The sequence below is a fragment of the Tachypleus tridentatus genome, chromosome 8, assembly GCF_004210375.1.
Source record: "Tachypleus tridentatus isolate NWPU-2018 chromosome 8, ASM421037v1, whole genome shotgun sequence".
Lineage (NCBI taxonomy): Eukaryota > Metazoa > Arthropoda > Merostomata > Xiphosura > Limulidae > Tachypleus > Tachypleus tridentatus.
This window is the reverse complement of record NC_134832.1, coordinates 159,048,837-159,064,044: the sequence shown is the minus strand read 5'-3', so window position 1 is coordinate 159,064,044 and position 15,208 is coordinate 159,048,837. Positions and strand designations below refer to the sequence as shown.

Here is a 15,208-nt window from a genome sequence, read left to right as displayed (position 1 = left end):
TTATATCTTAAGAGCTGTGACGTACTATTTCCTCGCGCCACTAAATTGGTTCTGTTTCGGAAAATAATTTTAATTTTCAAACTCTTTAATTTAATACACGTCTGCTCTTTTAGTATTTTTCATTTTCATTGTCATATAGCAGTAGACAGTGACTGATAGAAAAAGGTATATAAATGTGCACTTAATGCATGATTAAGTTAGTATGTATGTAGCCAAATAGAGTTCGATTTGACGATATGATAGCATTTATTCGATCATACCGTCAAACTACAAATCACATAAGTGTAGTTAATAGAAACTATCATACAGGTTGAGCCAACTTTAAATCGCTGTAAATGAAGAATAATAATTTAGTACGCGTGACACAAACAACCAAAGTTAATAAGTAGAATTAATAAGCTATTTTTCATTTTAAAGAATTTCTTAGTAAGGGCCAGAGGGAACCAAACTAATATTTTCGTGTCAGCAAATCTCATAGACGAATGATCGTACGCATGCGAAAGGTAAGCCTAATATCTTTGTACTTTGTGAGCGAAAGTTAGTATGTCTGCATTATTTGACGAAATATTAAGGGGTAAATATAAGTAACATAGGGAAATAATAACATATTTGATTCTTTAGCCTGTCTATAAATCCTCACTCCGACGAAAAAAATAATAAAATAAACTTACCTCTGTATTTTCAGGAAACCATTTATTCCACCATTAAAATCATGTAGGATCATATTTTCCCTACTGCTAAGTATCTTAGGAAAATACAGTTGCCTTAATTTCAACATACCTTGTCTCTTGCAAATCTTAAATCTCTGCTATCTTGCCTTATTTTCCGTCTAACTGACAATAAAGAAGCCACATAGCTTTATGTAATTAATTCATCGGATATTGTAAACTTCTTGGTGGGCACCTATTATCCAATTCTTTTCTCAAGAGAAAATAAGTGAATGGACAACCATTCCATTCCAGGAATCATCTTAATAGCCCTCATCTTAACCTTTTTCAATAAATCGATATCCTTTCTTACATAAGGGCATTAAAACCGTACGGAGGTTTCAAAGTGAGGCCTAACTAGCGATAATTAACTCTTTACAGACTTTTCATAGTGAGGCCTTACTAGCGATAATTAACTCTTTGCAGAGTTTTCAAAGTGAGGCCTAACTCGCGATAATTAACTTTCGACAAAAGGTCTATCAAAATATCCGTGGATTCTATTAGCTTTACTCCCAACAACAGAGAACTCTAGATAGCTTGAGTGAAATATTACTGTTTCAGTGCTATTTTCTAGTGTCATGCTGTTGAATTTGTTTCGCATTAGTATTAAACGTGTGATCTGAACTGCAGTATCCTAAATGTATTATCCCGTATCGACTATAATTAAACGTTATGTAACAACTACATATCCAGGTCATTATTTAGGATCCAAGAGTTTAATATCGTCAGCAAAACTTACTGTAAACAAGAAAAGACACGGTCTTCTGGTAAGAAGAATCCAGTTTGACTGGAGTCCATTAATAATAACATTTTACTTTCTCTGATCCAACTCCTTTACAATATACATAACTAGTGTTACCTGGATTATCACCAGTCATTATTTTATAAACTATTTTATTTGTTAAATATTTTTGGAAAAGCCTTTTTAAAATCTAATTACCTTAAATCTACAGCTATCCCATAGTTTAGATAACACGTATCTCCCTTAGAGTTAATAGATTAGAAAGGAAATATTACATGTAGTAAACCAATGCTGAATTTTATGATATCATATTTCAGGTTAAAATATTTTCCCAACTACAGAAGTAAGCCTAATTAGTCTATAATTTCAAGGACAATTCTTATCATTCTTTTAAAAAAAGGAGAGTTATTGACTCTCTTATCGTTAAGCGATTGTCCACTTTTTTATTTAATAAAATCAGCTAGCGAATCTAGTCTTTAATTAAAGGAAGTGCCCTGTTACTTAAAACTTATTTATTATAGGATGTAGAATATAACATGTATGGTTAGAATGTTCGATCTGATGTCGTCAGGTTAACCTGGTGAAACTTTTGTATCTCAGAACGGCTGGTATGGGTATTAACACTTATTGACAACCAGAGAACAACGTTTTGACCTTTCTCGTAATCAAGAATTACTTCACCACTGGAGAAACGTTATATCCATCTATAATATTTTTTGTATATCTGATAATAAATAAATAAGTTTTAAAATGTAATAGTTTATTTACTTTAAAATCGTGGGATTCTTTATCTATTTTTAATATCTCATATTCGTCATCATTGAAATAAATTCAACTGTTTTACATACAATTTATATTGAACATATAAAAGCTCAGCTATTTTATAGTTCTTTAGTAAAACCTTACAACCAGTAAGCATATTTGCAGGGTTAAATCACCAGTTTCATTTCATCCAATTTTTTTTTTATATTTCCATTTTTTACTCACCTGTTAATTCTCTCGGCCTCAAACAGGGGTTATACCTACTTTTTAACATAACGTTTTAGGACAATGTGAGACTTATTGGTCCATCTCGGCTCTTCCACACTCTAAACTAAATTAACTTAAAACAACAACAACGACAAGAAACAAGCAAACTTCAAAGCCATACCTTATCATGCATATACTTATCAACCTTTTGGTTAATCTCATTCAAATTTATTGCCTTTACAACATCTGAAGACAATCCATTCCAAAGGTCAACCACTCTGTTAAAAAATGTCTTATTCAAAATTTATAACTATGTCCCCTAGTTATACTATTCTCATTGTTAAATATCTAAAAGGATAATGCATCAACACTACCAATTCTGTATACAATCTTCAACACCTCAATCTGATCCCTCTATCTGTTATTTTTTTCAAGAGTAAACAATTTCAAAGATTTTAGCCTATCTTCATATAATAATCACTTCATCCCAGGCATCATTCTAGTAACCTTCCTCTGAATCCTTTCCAAGAATTAAGTGTTTTTTCCTAAGGTAAAAAATCCAAGTCTGAATACAATGTTCTAAATATGGCTTAACCAGTGACTTGTAGAATGAAATTGTAACATTTGAGACTTGTATTCAGTATTTCAACAGATGCAGCCTAAAATCGTATTTACTCTACCACAAGCAACAACTGATGAAATGTTTTTTAAAAGAAGTGAAAATAGTTGATCCATTCAAGTCACAATTATCTAAATTTCTAATCAAAGAAAGCTACTTTCATGAATCAAAACTAAAAACTGAACCAATAGTTAACCAAGCTTATTTGTTCGAAATATCTAAAACAAATTATTTTCATAGTTGTTTGTTTGGAATGACTGAAATCTAACTTTCGTCATTTTACAATGTGTCTAGTCTACAATATAAGGTTTACTGTTGTTTGGATAGTTTGAGTATTTATTGTTCATTATTGTTAAAATGTTTATAAACTAATTATTATTATATTAATTATTATAAACTTTATTATTATAAACTAATGTGTTTCAGAGCCAATATTTGTTATTATTGGATATCCCTCTAGTTTATTATTAAAAACTAATGTGGTTCAGAGCCAATATTTATTATTATTGGATATCCCTCTAGTTTATTATTAAAAGCTAATGTGTTTCAGGGCCAATATTTGTTATTATTGGATATCCATCTAGTTTATTATTAAAAACTAATGTGTTTCAGAGCCAATATTTGTTATTATTGGATATCCCTCTAGTTTATTATTAAAAACTAATGTGTTTCAGAGCCAATATTTGTTATTATTGGATACCCCTCTAGTTTATCATTATAAACTAATGTGTTTCAGAGCCAATATTTGTTATTGTTGGGTATCCCTCTAGTTTATTATTATAAACTAATGTGTTTCAGAGCCAATATTTGTTATTGTTGGGTATCCCTCTAGTTTATTATTATAAACTAATGTGTTTCAGAGCCAATATTTGTTATTATTGGGAATCCCTCTAGTTTATTATTATAACCTAATGTGTTTCAGAGCCAATATTTATTATTATTCGATATCCCTTTAGTTTATTATTATAAACTAATGTGTTTCAGCGCCAATATTTGTTATTGTTGGATATCCCTCTAGTTTATTATTATAAACTAATGTGTTTCAGCGCCAATATTTGTTATTGTTGGATATCCCTCTGGTTTATTATTATAAACTAATGTGTTTCAGCGCCAATATTTCTTATTATTGGATATCCCTTTACTTTATTATTATAAACTAATGTGTTTCAGAGCCGATATTTGTTATTATTGGGTATTCCTCTACTTTATTATTATAAACTAATGTGTGTCAAAGCCAATATTTGTTATTATTGCGTATCCCTCTAGTTTATTATTATAAACTAATGTGTTTCAGAGCCAATATTTATTATTGGATATCCCTCTAGTTATTAATATTATCAAATGTGTTTCAGGGCCAATATTTGTTATTATTGGATATCCCTCTAGTTTATTATTATAAACTAATGTGTTTGAGAGCCAATATTTGTTATTGTTGGATATCCCTCTAGTTTATTATTATAAACTAATGTGTTTCAGAGCCAATATTTGTTATTGTTGGATATCCCTCTAGTTTATTGTTATAAACTAATGTGTTTCAGAGCCAATATTTGTTATTGTTGGATATCCCTCTAGCTTATTATTATAAACTAATGTGTTTCAGAGCCAATATTTGTTATTGTTGGATATCCCTCTAGTTTATTATTATAAACTAATGTGTTTCAGAGCCAATATTTGTTATTGTTGGATATCCCTCTAGTTTATTATTATAAACTAATGTGTTTCAGAGCCAATATTTGTTATTGTTGGATATCCCTCTAGCTTATTATTATAAACTAATGCGTTTCAGAGCCAATATTTATTATTGGATATCCCTCTAGTTATTATTATTATCAAATGTGTTTCAGGGCCAATATTTGTTATTATTGGATATCCCTCTAGTTTATTATTATAAACTAATGTGTTTCAGAGCCAATATTTGTTATTGTTGGATATCCCTCTAGTTTATTATTATAAACTAATGTGTTTCAGAGCCAATATTTGTTATTATTGGGTATCCCTCTAGTTTATTATTATAAACTAATGTGTTTCAGAGCCAATATTTGTTATTATTGGGTATCTTTCTAGTTTATTATTATAAACTAATGTGTTTCAGAGTTAATATTTGTTATTATTGGGTATCCCTCTACTTAATTATTATAAACTAATGTGTTTCAGAGCCGATATTTGTTATTATTGGGTATCCCTCTACTTTATTATTATAAACTAATGTGTGTCAAAGCCAATATTTGTTATTATTGGATATCCCTCTAGTTTATTATTATAAACTAATGTGTTTCAGAGCCAATATTTGTTATTATTGGATATCCCTCTAGTTTATTATTATAAACTAATGTGTTTCAGCCAATATTTGTTATTATTGGATATCCATCTGGTTTATCATTATAAACTAATGTGTTTCAGAGCCAATATTTGTTATTGTTGGATATCCCTCTAGTTTATTATTATAAACTAATGTGTTTCAGCCAATATTTGTTATTATTGGATATCACTCTTGTTTATTATTATAAACTAATGTGTTTCAGCGCCAATATTTGTTATTGTTGGATATCCCTCTGGTTTATTATTATAAACTAATGTGTTTCAGAGCCAATATTTGTTATTATTGGATATCCCTCTAGTTTATTATTATAAACTAATGTGTTTCAGAGCCAATATTTGTTATTGTTGGATATCCCTCTAGTTTATTATTATAAACTAATGTGTTTCAGAGCCAATATTTGTTATTATTGGATATCCCTCTAGTTTATTATTATAAACTAATGTGTTTCAGAGCCAATATTTGTTATTATTGGATATCCCTCTGGTTTATTATTATAAACTAATGTGTTTCAGAGCCAATATTTGTTATTGTTGGATATCCCTCTAGTTTATTATTATAAACTAATGTGTTTCAGAGCCAATATTTGTTATTATTGGATATCCCTCTAGTTTATTATTAAAAACTAATGTGTTTCAGAGCCAATATTTGTTATTATTGGATATCCCTCTAGTTTATCATTATAAACTAATGTGTTTCAGAGCCAATATTTGTTATTGTTGGGTATCCCTCTAGTTTATTATTATAAACTAATGTGTTTCAGAGCCAATATTTGTTATTGTTGGGTATCCCTCTAGTTTATTATTATAAACTAATGTGTTTCAGAGCCAATATTTGTTATTATTGGAATCCTTCTAGTTTATTATTATAAACTAATGTGTTTCAGAGCCAATATTTATTATTATTCGATATCCCTTTAGTTTATTATTATAAACTAATGTGTTTCAGCGCCAATATTTGTTATTATTGGATATCCCTCTAGTTTACTATTATAAACTAATGTGTTTCAGCGCCAATATTTGTTATTGTTGGATATCCCTCTGGTTTATTATTATAAACTAATGTGTTTCAGCGCCAATATTTGTTATTGTTGGATATCCCTCTGGTTTATTATTATAAACTAATGTGTTTCAGAGCCAATATTTGTTATTATTGGATATCCCTCTGGTTTATTATTATAAAATAATGTGTTTCAGAGCCAATATTTGTTATTGTTGGATATCCCTCTAGTTTATTATTATAAACTAATGTGTTTCAGAGCCAATATTTGTTATTATTGGATATCTTTCTAGTTTATTATTATAAACTAATGTGTTTCAGAGTCAATATTTGTTATTATTGGATATCCCTCTGGTTTATTGTTATAAACTAATGTGTTTCAGAGCCAATATTTGTTATTGTTGGATATCCCTCTAGCTTATTATTATAAACTAATGTGTTTCAGAGCCAATATTTGTTATTGTTGGATATCCCTCTAGTTTATTATTATAAACTAATGCGTTTCAGAGCCAATATTTGTTATTGTTGGATATCCCTCTAGTTTATTATTATAAACTAATGTGTTTCAGAGCCAATATTTGTTATTGTTGGATATCCCTCTAGCTTATTATTATAAACTAATGCGTTTCAGAGCCAATATTTATTATTGGATATCCCTCTAGTTATTATTATTATCAAATGTGTTTCAGGGCCAATATTTGTTATTATTGGATATCCCTCTAGTTTATTATTATAAACTAATGTGTTTCAGAGCCAATATTTGTTATTGTTGGATATCCCTCTAGTTTATTATTATAAACTAATGTGTTTCAGAGCCAATATTTGTTATTATTGGGTATCCCTCTAGTTTATTATTATAAACTAATGTGTTTCAGAGCCAATATTTGTTATTATTGGGTATCCCTCTAGTTTATTATTATAAACTAATGAGTTTCAGAGTTAATATTTGTTATTATTGGGTATCCCTCTACTTAATTATTATAAACTAATGTGTTTCAGAGCCGATATTTGTTATTATTGGGTATCCCTCTACTTTATTATTATAAACTAATGTGTGTCAAAGCCAATATTTGTTATTATTGGGTATCCCTCTAGTTTATTATTATAAACTAATGTGTTTCAGAGCCAATATTTCTTATTATTGGATATCCCTCTAGTTTATTATTATAAACTAATGTGTTTCAGCCAATATTTGTTATTATTGGATATCCATCTGGTTTATCATTATAAACTAATGTGTTTCAGAGCCAATATTTGTTATTGTTGGATATCCCTCTAGTTTATTATTATAAACTAATGTGTTTCAGCCAATATTTGTTATTATTGGATATCACTCTTGTTTATTATTATAAACTAATGTGTTTCAGCGCCAATATTTGTTATTGTTGGATATCCCTCTGGTTTATTATTATAAACTAATGTGTTTCAGAGCCAATATTTGTTATTATTGGATATCCCTCTGGTTTATTATTATAAACTAATGTGTTTCAGAGCCAATATTTGTTATTGTTGGATATCCCTCTAGTTTATTATTATAAACTAATGTGTTTCAGAGCCAATATTTGTTATTATTGGATATCCCTCTAGTTTATTATTATAAACTAATGTGTTTCAGAGCCAATATTTGTTATTATTGGATATCCCTCTGGTTTATTATTATAAACTAATGTGTTTCAGAGCCAATATTTGTTATTGTTGGATATCCCTCTAGTTTATTATTATAAACTAATGTGTTTCAGAGCCAATATTTGTTATTATTGGATATCCCTCTAGTTTATTATTAAAAACTAATGTGTTTCAGAGCCAATATTTGTTATTATTGGATACCCCTCTAGTTTATCATTATAAACTAATGTGTTTCAGAGCCAATATTTGTTATTGTTGGGTATCCCTCTAGTTTATTATTATAAACTAATGTGTTTCAGAGCCAATATTTGTTATTGTTGGGTATCCCTCTAGTTTATTATTATAAACTAATGTGTTTCAGAGCCAATATTTGTTATTATTGGGAATCCCTCTAGTTTATTATTATAACCTAATGTGTTTCAGAGCCAATATTTATTATTATTCGATATCCCTTTAGTTTATTATTATAAACTAATGTGTTTCAGCGCCAATATTTGTTATTATTGGATATCCCTCTAGTTTACTATTATAAACTAATGTGTTTCAGCGCCAATATTTGTTATTGTTGGATATCCCTCTGGTTTATTATTATAAACTAATGTGTTTCAGCGCCAATATTTGTTATTGTTGGATATCCCTCTGGTTTATTATTATAAACTAATGTGTTTCAGAGCCAATATTTGTTATTATTGGATATCCCTCTGGTTTATTATTATAAACTAATGTGTTTCAGAGCCAATATTTGTTATTGTTGGATATCCCTCTAGTTTATTATTATAAACTAATGTGTTTCACAGCCAATATTTGTTATTATTGGATATCTTTCTAGTTTATTATTATAAACTAATGTGTTTCAGAGTCAATATTTGTTATTATTGGATATCCCTCTGGTTTATTGTTATAAACTAATGTGTTTCAGAGCCAATATTTGTTATTGTTGGATATCCCTCTAGCTTATTATTATAAACTAATGTGTTTCAGAGCCAATATTTGTTATTGTTGGATATCCCTCTAGTTTATTATTATAAACTAATGCGTTTCAGAGCCAATATTTGTTATTGTTGGATATCCCTCTAGTTTATTATTATAAACTAATGTGTTTCAGAGCCAATATTTGTTATTGTTGGATATCCCTCTAGCTTATTATTATAAACTAATGCATTTCAGAGCCAATATTTATTATTGGATATCCCTCTAGTTATTATTATTATCAAATGTGTTTCAGGGCCAATATTTGTTATTATTGGATATCCCTCTAGTTTATTATTATAAACTAATGAGTTTCAGAGTTAATATTTGTTATTATTGGGTATCTCTCTACTTAATTATTATAAACTAATGTGTTTCAGAGCCGATATTTATTATTATTGGGTATCCCTCTACTTTATTATTATAAACTAATGTGTTTCAGCCAATATTTGTTATTATTGGATATCCATCTGGTTTATCATTATAAACTAATGTGTTTCAGAGCCAATATTTGTTATTGTTGGATATCCCTCTAGTTTATTATTATAAACTAATGTGTTTCAGCCAATATTTGTTATTATTGGATATCACTCTTGTTTATTATTATAAACTAATGTGTTTCAGCGCCAATATTGGTTATTGTTGGATATCCCTCTGGTTTATTATTATAAACTAATGTGTTTCAGAGCCAATATTTGTTATTATTGGATATCCCTCTGGTTTATTATTATAAACTAATGTGTTTCAGAGCCAATATTTGTTATTGTTGGATATCCCTCTAGCTTATTATTATAAACTAATGTGTTTCAGAGCCAATATTTGTTATTGTTGGATATCCCTCTAGTTTATTATTATAAACTAATGCGTTTCAGAGCCAATATTTGTTATTGTTGGATATCCCTCTAGTTTATTATTATAAACTAATGTGTTTCAGAGCCAATATTTGTTATTGTTGGATATCCCTCTAGCTTATTATTATAAACTAATGCGTTTGAGAGCCAATATTTATTATTGGATATCCCTCTAGTTATTATTATTATCAAATGTGTTTCAGGGCCAATATTTGTTATTATTGGATATCCCTCTAGTTTATTATTATAAACTAATGAGTTTCAGAGTTAATATTTGTTATTATTGGGTATCCCTCTACTTAATTATTATAAACTAATGTGTTTCAGAGCCGATATTTATTATTATTGGGTATCCCTCTACTTTATTATTATAAACTAATGTGTTTCAGCCAATATTTGTTATTATTGGATATCCATCTGGTTTATCATTATAAACTAATGTGTTTCAGAGCCAATATTTGTTATTGTTGGATATCCCTCTAGTTTATTATTATAAACTAATGTGTTTCAGCCAATATTTGTTATTATTGGATATCACTCTTGTTTATTATTATAAACTAATGTGTTTCAGCGCCAATATTGGTTATTGTTGGATATCCCTCTGGTTTATTATTATAAACTAATGTGTTTCAGAGCCAATATTTGTTATTATTGGATATCCCTCTGGTTTATTATTATAAACTAATGTGTTTCAGAGCCAATATTTGTTATTGTTGGATATCCCTCTAGTTTATTATTATAAACTAATGTGTTTCAGAGCCAATATTTGTTATTATTGGATATCCCTCTAGTTTATTATTATAAACTAATGTGTTTCAGAGCCAATATTTGTTATTATTGGATATCCCTCTGGTTTATTGTTATAAACTAATGTGTTTCAGAGCCAATATTTGTTATTGTTGGATATCCCTCTAGTTTATTATTATAAACTAATGCGTTTCAGAGCCAATATTTGTTATTGTTGGATATCCCTCTAGTTATTATTATAATCAAATGTGTTTCAGGGCCAATATTTGTTATTATTGGATATCCCTCTAGTTTATTATTATAAACTAATGTGTTTCAGAGCCAATATTTGTTATTGTTGGATATCCCTCTAGTTTATTATTATAAACTAATGTGTTTCAGAGCCAATATTTGTTATTCTTGGATATCCCTCTAGCGTATTATTATAAACAAATGTGTTTCAGAGCCAATATTTGTTATTGTTGGATATCCCTCTAGCGTATTATTATAAACAAATGTGTTTCAGAGCCAATATTTGTTATTGTTGGATATCCCTCTAGTTTATTATTATAACCTAATGTGTTTCAGAGCCAATATTTATTATTATTCGATATCCCTCTAGTTTATTATTATAAACTAATGTGTTTCAGCGCCAATATTTGTTATTATTGGATATCCCTCTAGTTTATTATTATAAACTAATGTGTTTCAGAGCCAATATTTGTTATTATTGGATATCCCTCTGGTTTATTGTTATAAACTAATGTGTTTCAGAGCCAATATTTGTTATTGTTGGATATCCCTCTAGCTTATTATTATAAACTAATGTGTTTCAGAGCCAATATTTGTTATTGTTGGATATCCCTCTAGTTTATTATTATAAACTATTGCGTTTCAGAGCCAATATTTGTTATTGTTGGATATCCCTCTAGTTTATTATTATAAACTAATGTGTTTCAGAGCCAATATTTGTTATTGTTGGATATCCCTCTAGCTTATTATTATAAACTAATGTGTTTCAGAGCCAATATTTATTATTGGATATCCCTCTAGTTATTATTATAATCAAATGTGTTTCAGGGCCAATATTTGTTATTATTGGATATCCCTCTAGTTTATTATTATAAACTAATGTGTTTCAGCGCCAATATTTGTTATTATTGGATATCCCTCTAGTTTACTATTATAAACTAATGTGTTTCAGCGCCAATATTTGTTATTGTTGGATATCCCTCTGGTTTATTATTATAAACTAATGTGTTTCAGAGCCAATATTTGTTATTATTGGATATCCCTCTGGTTTATTATTATAAACTAATGTGTTTCAGAGCCAATATTTGTTATTGTTGGATATCCCTCTAGTTTATTATTATAAACTAATGTGTTTAAGAGCCAATATTTGTTATTATTAGATATCTTTCTAGTTTATTATTATAAACTAATGTGTTTCAGAGTCAATATTTGTTATTATTGGATATCCCTCTGGTTTATTGTTATAAACTAATGTGTTTCAGAGCCAATATTTGTTATTGTTGGATATCCCTCTAGCTTATTATTATAAACTAATGTGTTTCAGAGCCAATATTTGTTATTGTTGGATATCCCTCTAGTTTATTATTATAAACTAATGCGTTTCAGAGCCAATATTTGTTATTGTTGGATATCCCTCTAGTTTATTATTATAAACCAATGTGTTTCAGAGCCAATATTTGTTATTGTTGGATATCCCTCTAGTTTATTATTATAAACTAATGTGTTTCAGAGCCAATATTTATTATTGGATATCCCTCTAGTTATTATTATTATCAAATGTGTTTCAGGGCCAATATTTGTTATTGTTGGATATCCCTCTAGTTTATTATTATAAACTAATGTGTTTCAGAGCCAATATTTGTTATTATTGGATATCCCTCTGGTTTATTATTATAAACTAATGTGTTTCAGAGCTAATATTTGTTATTGTTGGATATCCCTCTAGTTTATTATTATAAACTAATGTGTTTCAGAGCCAATATTTGTTATTATTGGATATCCCTCTAGTTTATTATTATAAACTAATGTGTTTCAGAGCCAATATTTGTTATTATTGGATATCCCTCTGGTTTATTGTTATAAGCTAATGTGTTTCAGAGCCAATATTTGTTATTGTTGGATATCCCTCTAGCTTATTATTATAAACTAATGTGTTTCAGAGCCAATATTTGTTATTGTTGGATATCCCTCTAGTTTATTATTATAAACTAATGCGTTTCAGAGCCAATATTTGTTATTGTTGGATATCCCTCTAGTTTATTATTATAAACTAATGTGTTTCAGAGCCAATATTTGTTATTGTTGGATATCCCTCTAGCTTATTATTATAAACTAATGTGTTTCAGAACCAATATTTATTATTGGATATCCCTCTAGTTATTATTATAATCAAATGTGTTTCAGGGCCAATATTTGTTATTATTGGATATCCCTCTAGTTTATTATTATAAACTAATGTGTTTCAGAGCCAATATTTGTTATTGTTGGATATCCCTCTAGTTTATTATTATAAACTAATGTGTTTCAGAGCCAATATTTGTTATTATTGGATATCTCTCTGGTTTATTATTATAAACTAATGTGTTTCAGAGCCAATATTTGTTATTGTTGGATATCCCTCTAGCTTATTATTATAAACTAATGTGTTTCAGAGCCAATATTTGTTATTATTGGATATCCCTCTGGTTTATTATTATAAACTAATGTGTTTCAGAGCCAATATTTGTTATTGTTGTATATCCCTCGACTTTATTATTATAAACTAATGTGTTTCAGAGCCAATATTTGTTATTATTGGATATCCCTCTAGTTTATTATTATAAACTAATGTGTTTCAGCCAATATTTGTTATTGTTGGATATCCATCTAGTTTATTATTATAAACTAATGTGTTTCAGAGCCAATATTTGTTATTATTGGGTATCCCTTTACTTTATTATTATAAACTAATGTGTTTCAGAGCCAATATTTGTTATTATTGGATATCCCTGTAGTTTATTATTATAAACTAATGTGTTTCAGAGCCAATATTTGTTATTATTGGGTATCCCTCTACTTTATTATTATAAACTAATGTGTTTCAAAGCCAATATTTGTTATTATTGGGTATCTGTCTAGTTTATTATTATAAACTAATGTGTTTCAGAGCCAATATTTGTTATTATTGGATATCCCTCTGGTTTATTGTTATAAACTAATGTGTTTCAGAGCCAATATTTGTTATTGTTGGATATCCCTCTAGCTTATTATTATAAACTAATGTGTTTCAGAGCCAATATTTGTTATTGTTGGATATCCCTCTAGTTTATTATTATAAACTAATGCGTTTCAGAGCCAATATTTGTTATTGTTGGATATCCCTCTAGTTATTATTATAATCAAATGTGTTTCAGGGCCAATATTTGTTATTATTGGATATCCCTCTAGTTTATTATTATAAACTAATGTGTTTCAGAGCCAATATTTGTTATTGTTGGATATCCCTCTAGTTTATTATTATAAACTAATGTGTTTCAGAGCCAATATTTGTTATTATTGGATATCCCTCTGGTTTATTATTATAAACTAATGTGTTTCAGAGCCAATATTTGTTATTGTTGGATATCCCTCTAGTTTATTATTATAACCTAATGTGTTTCAGAGCCAATATTTATTATTATTCGATATCCCTCTAGTTTATTATTATAAACTAATGTGTTTCAGAGCCAATATTTGTTATTATTGGATATCCCTCTAGTTTATTATTATAAACTAATGTGTTTCAGAGCCAATATTTGTTATTATTGGATATCCCTCTGGTTTATTATTATAAACTAATGTGTTTCAGAGCCAATATTTGTTATTGTTGGATATCCCTCTAGCTTATTATTATAAACTAATGTGTTTCAGAGCCAATATTTGTTATTGTTGGATATCCCTCTAGTTTATTATTATAAACTAATGTGTTTCAGAGCCAATATTTGTTATTGTTGGATATCCCTCTAGTTTATTATTATAAACTAATGTGTTTCAGAGCCAATATTTGTTATTGTTGGATATCCCTCTAGCTTATTATTATAAACTAATGTGTTTCAGAGCCAATATTTATTATTGGATATCCCTCTAGTTATTATTATAATCAAATGTGTTTCAGGGCCAATATTTGTTATTATTGGATATCCCTCTAGTTTATTATTATAAACTAATGTGTTTCAGCGCCAATATTTGTTATTATTGGATATCCCTCTAGTTTATTATTATAAACTAATGTGTTTCAGCGCCAATATTTGTTATTGTTGGATATCCCTCTGGTTTATTATTATAAACTAATGTGTTTCAGAGCCAATATTTGTTATTATTGGATATCCCTCTGGTTTATTATTATAAACTAATGTGTTTCAGAGCCAATATTTGTTATTGTTGGATATCCCTCTAGTTTATTATTATAAACTAATGTGTTTCAGAGCCAATATTTGTTATTATTAGATATCTTTCTAGTTTATTATTATAAACTAATGTGTTTCAGAGTCAATATTTGTTATTATTGGATATCCCTCTGGTTTATTATTATAAACTAATGTGTTTCAGAGCCAATATTTGTTATTGTTGGATATCCCTCTAGCTTATTATTATAAACTAATGTGTTTCAGAGCCAATATTTGTTATTGTTGG

At 28.1% G+C, this 15,208-nt stretch overlaps 1 protein-coding gene across 1 annotated transcript in view; it reads left to right on the top strand.

The window, feature by feature from the left end:
- The first annotated feature begins 234 nt into the window (after positions 1-234).
- The window catches only part of LOC143224345 (complexin-like), a 269,524-nt gene continuing 254,550 nt past the window's right edge, over positions 235-15,208 (top strand). Inside the window, exon 1 of the mRNA XM_076452734.1 lies at positions 235-503. The gene's annotated coding sequence lies outside the window, so the exon portion shown is untranslated. The remainder of the gene's footprint in view (positions 504-15,208) is intronic.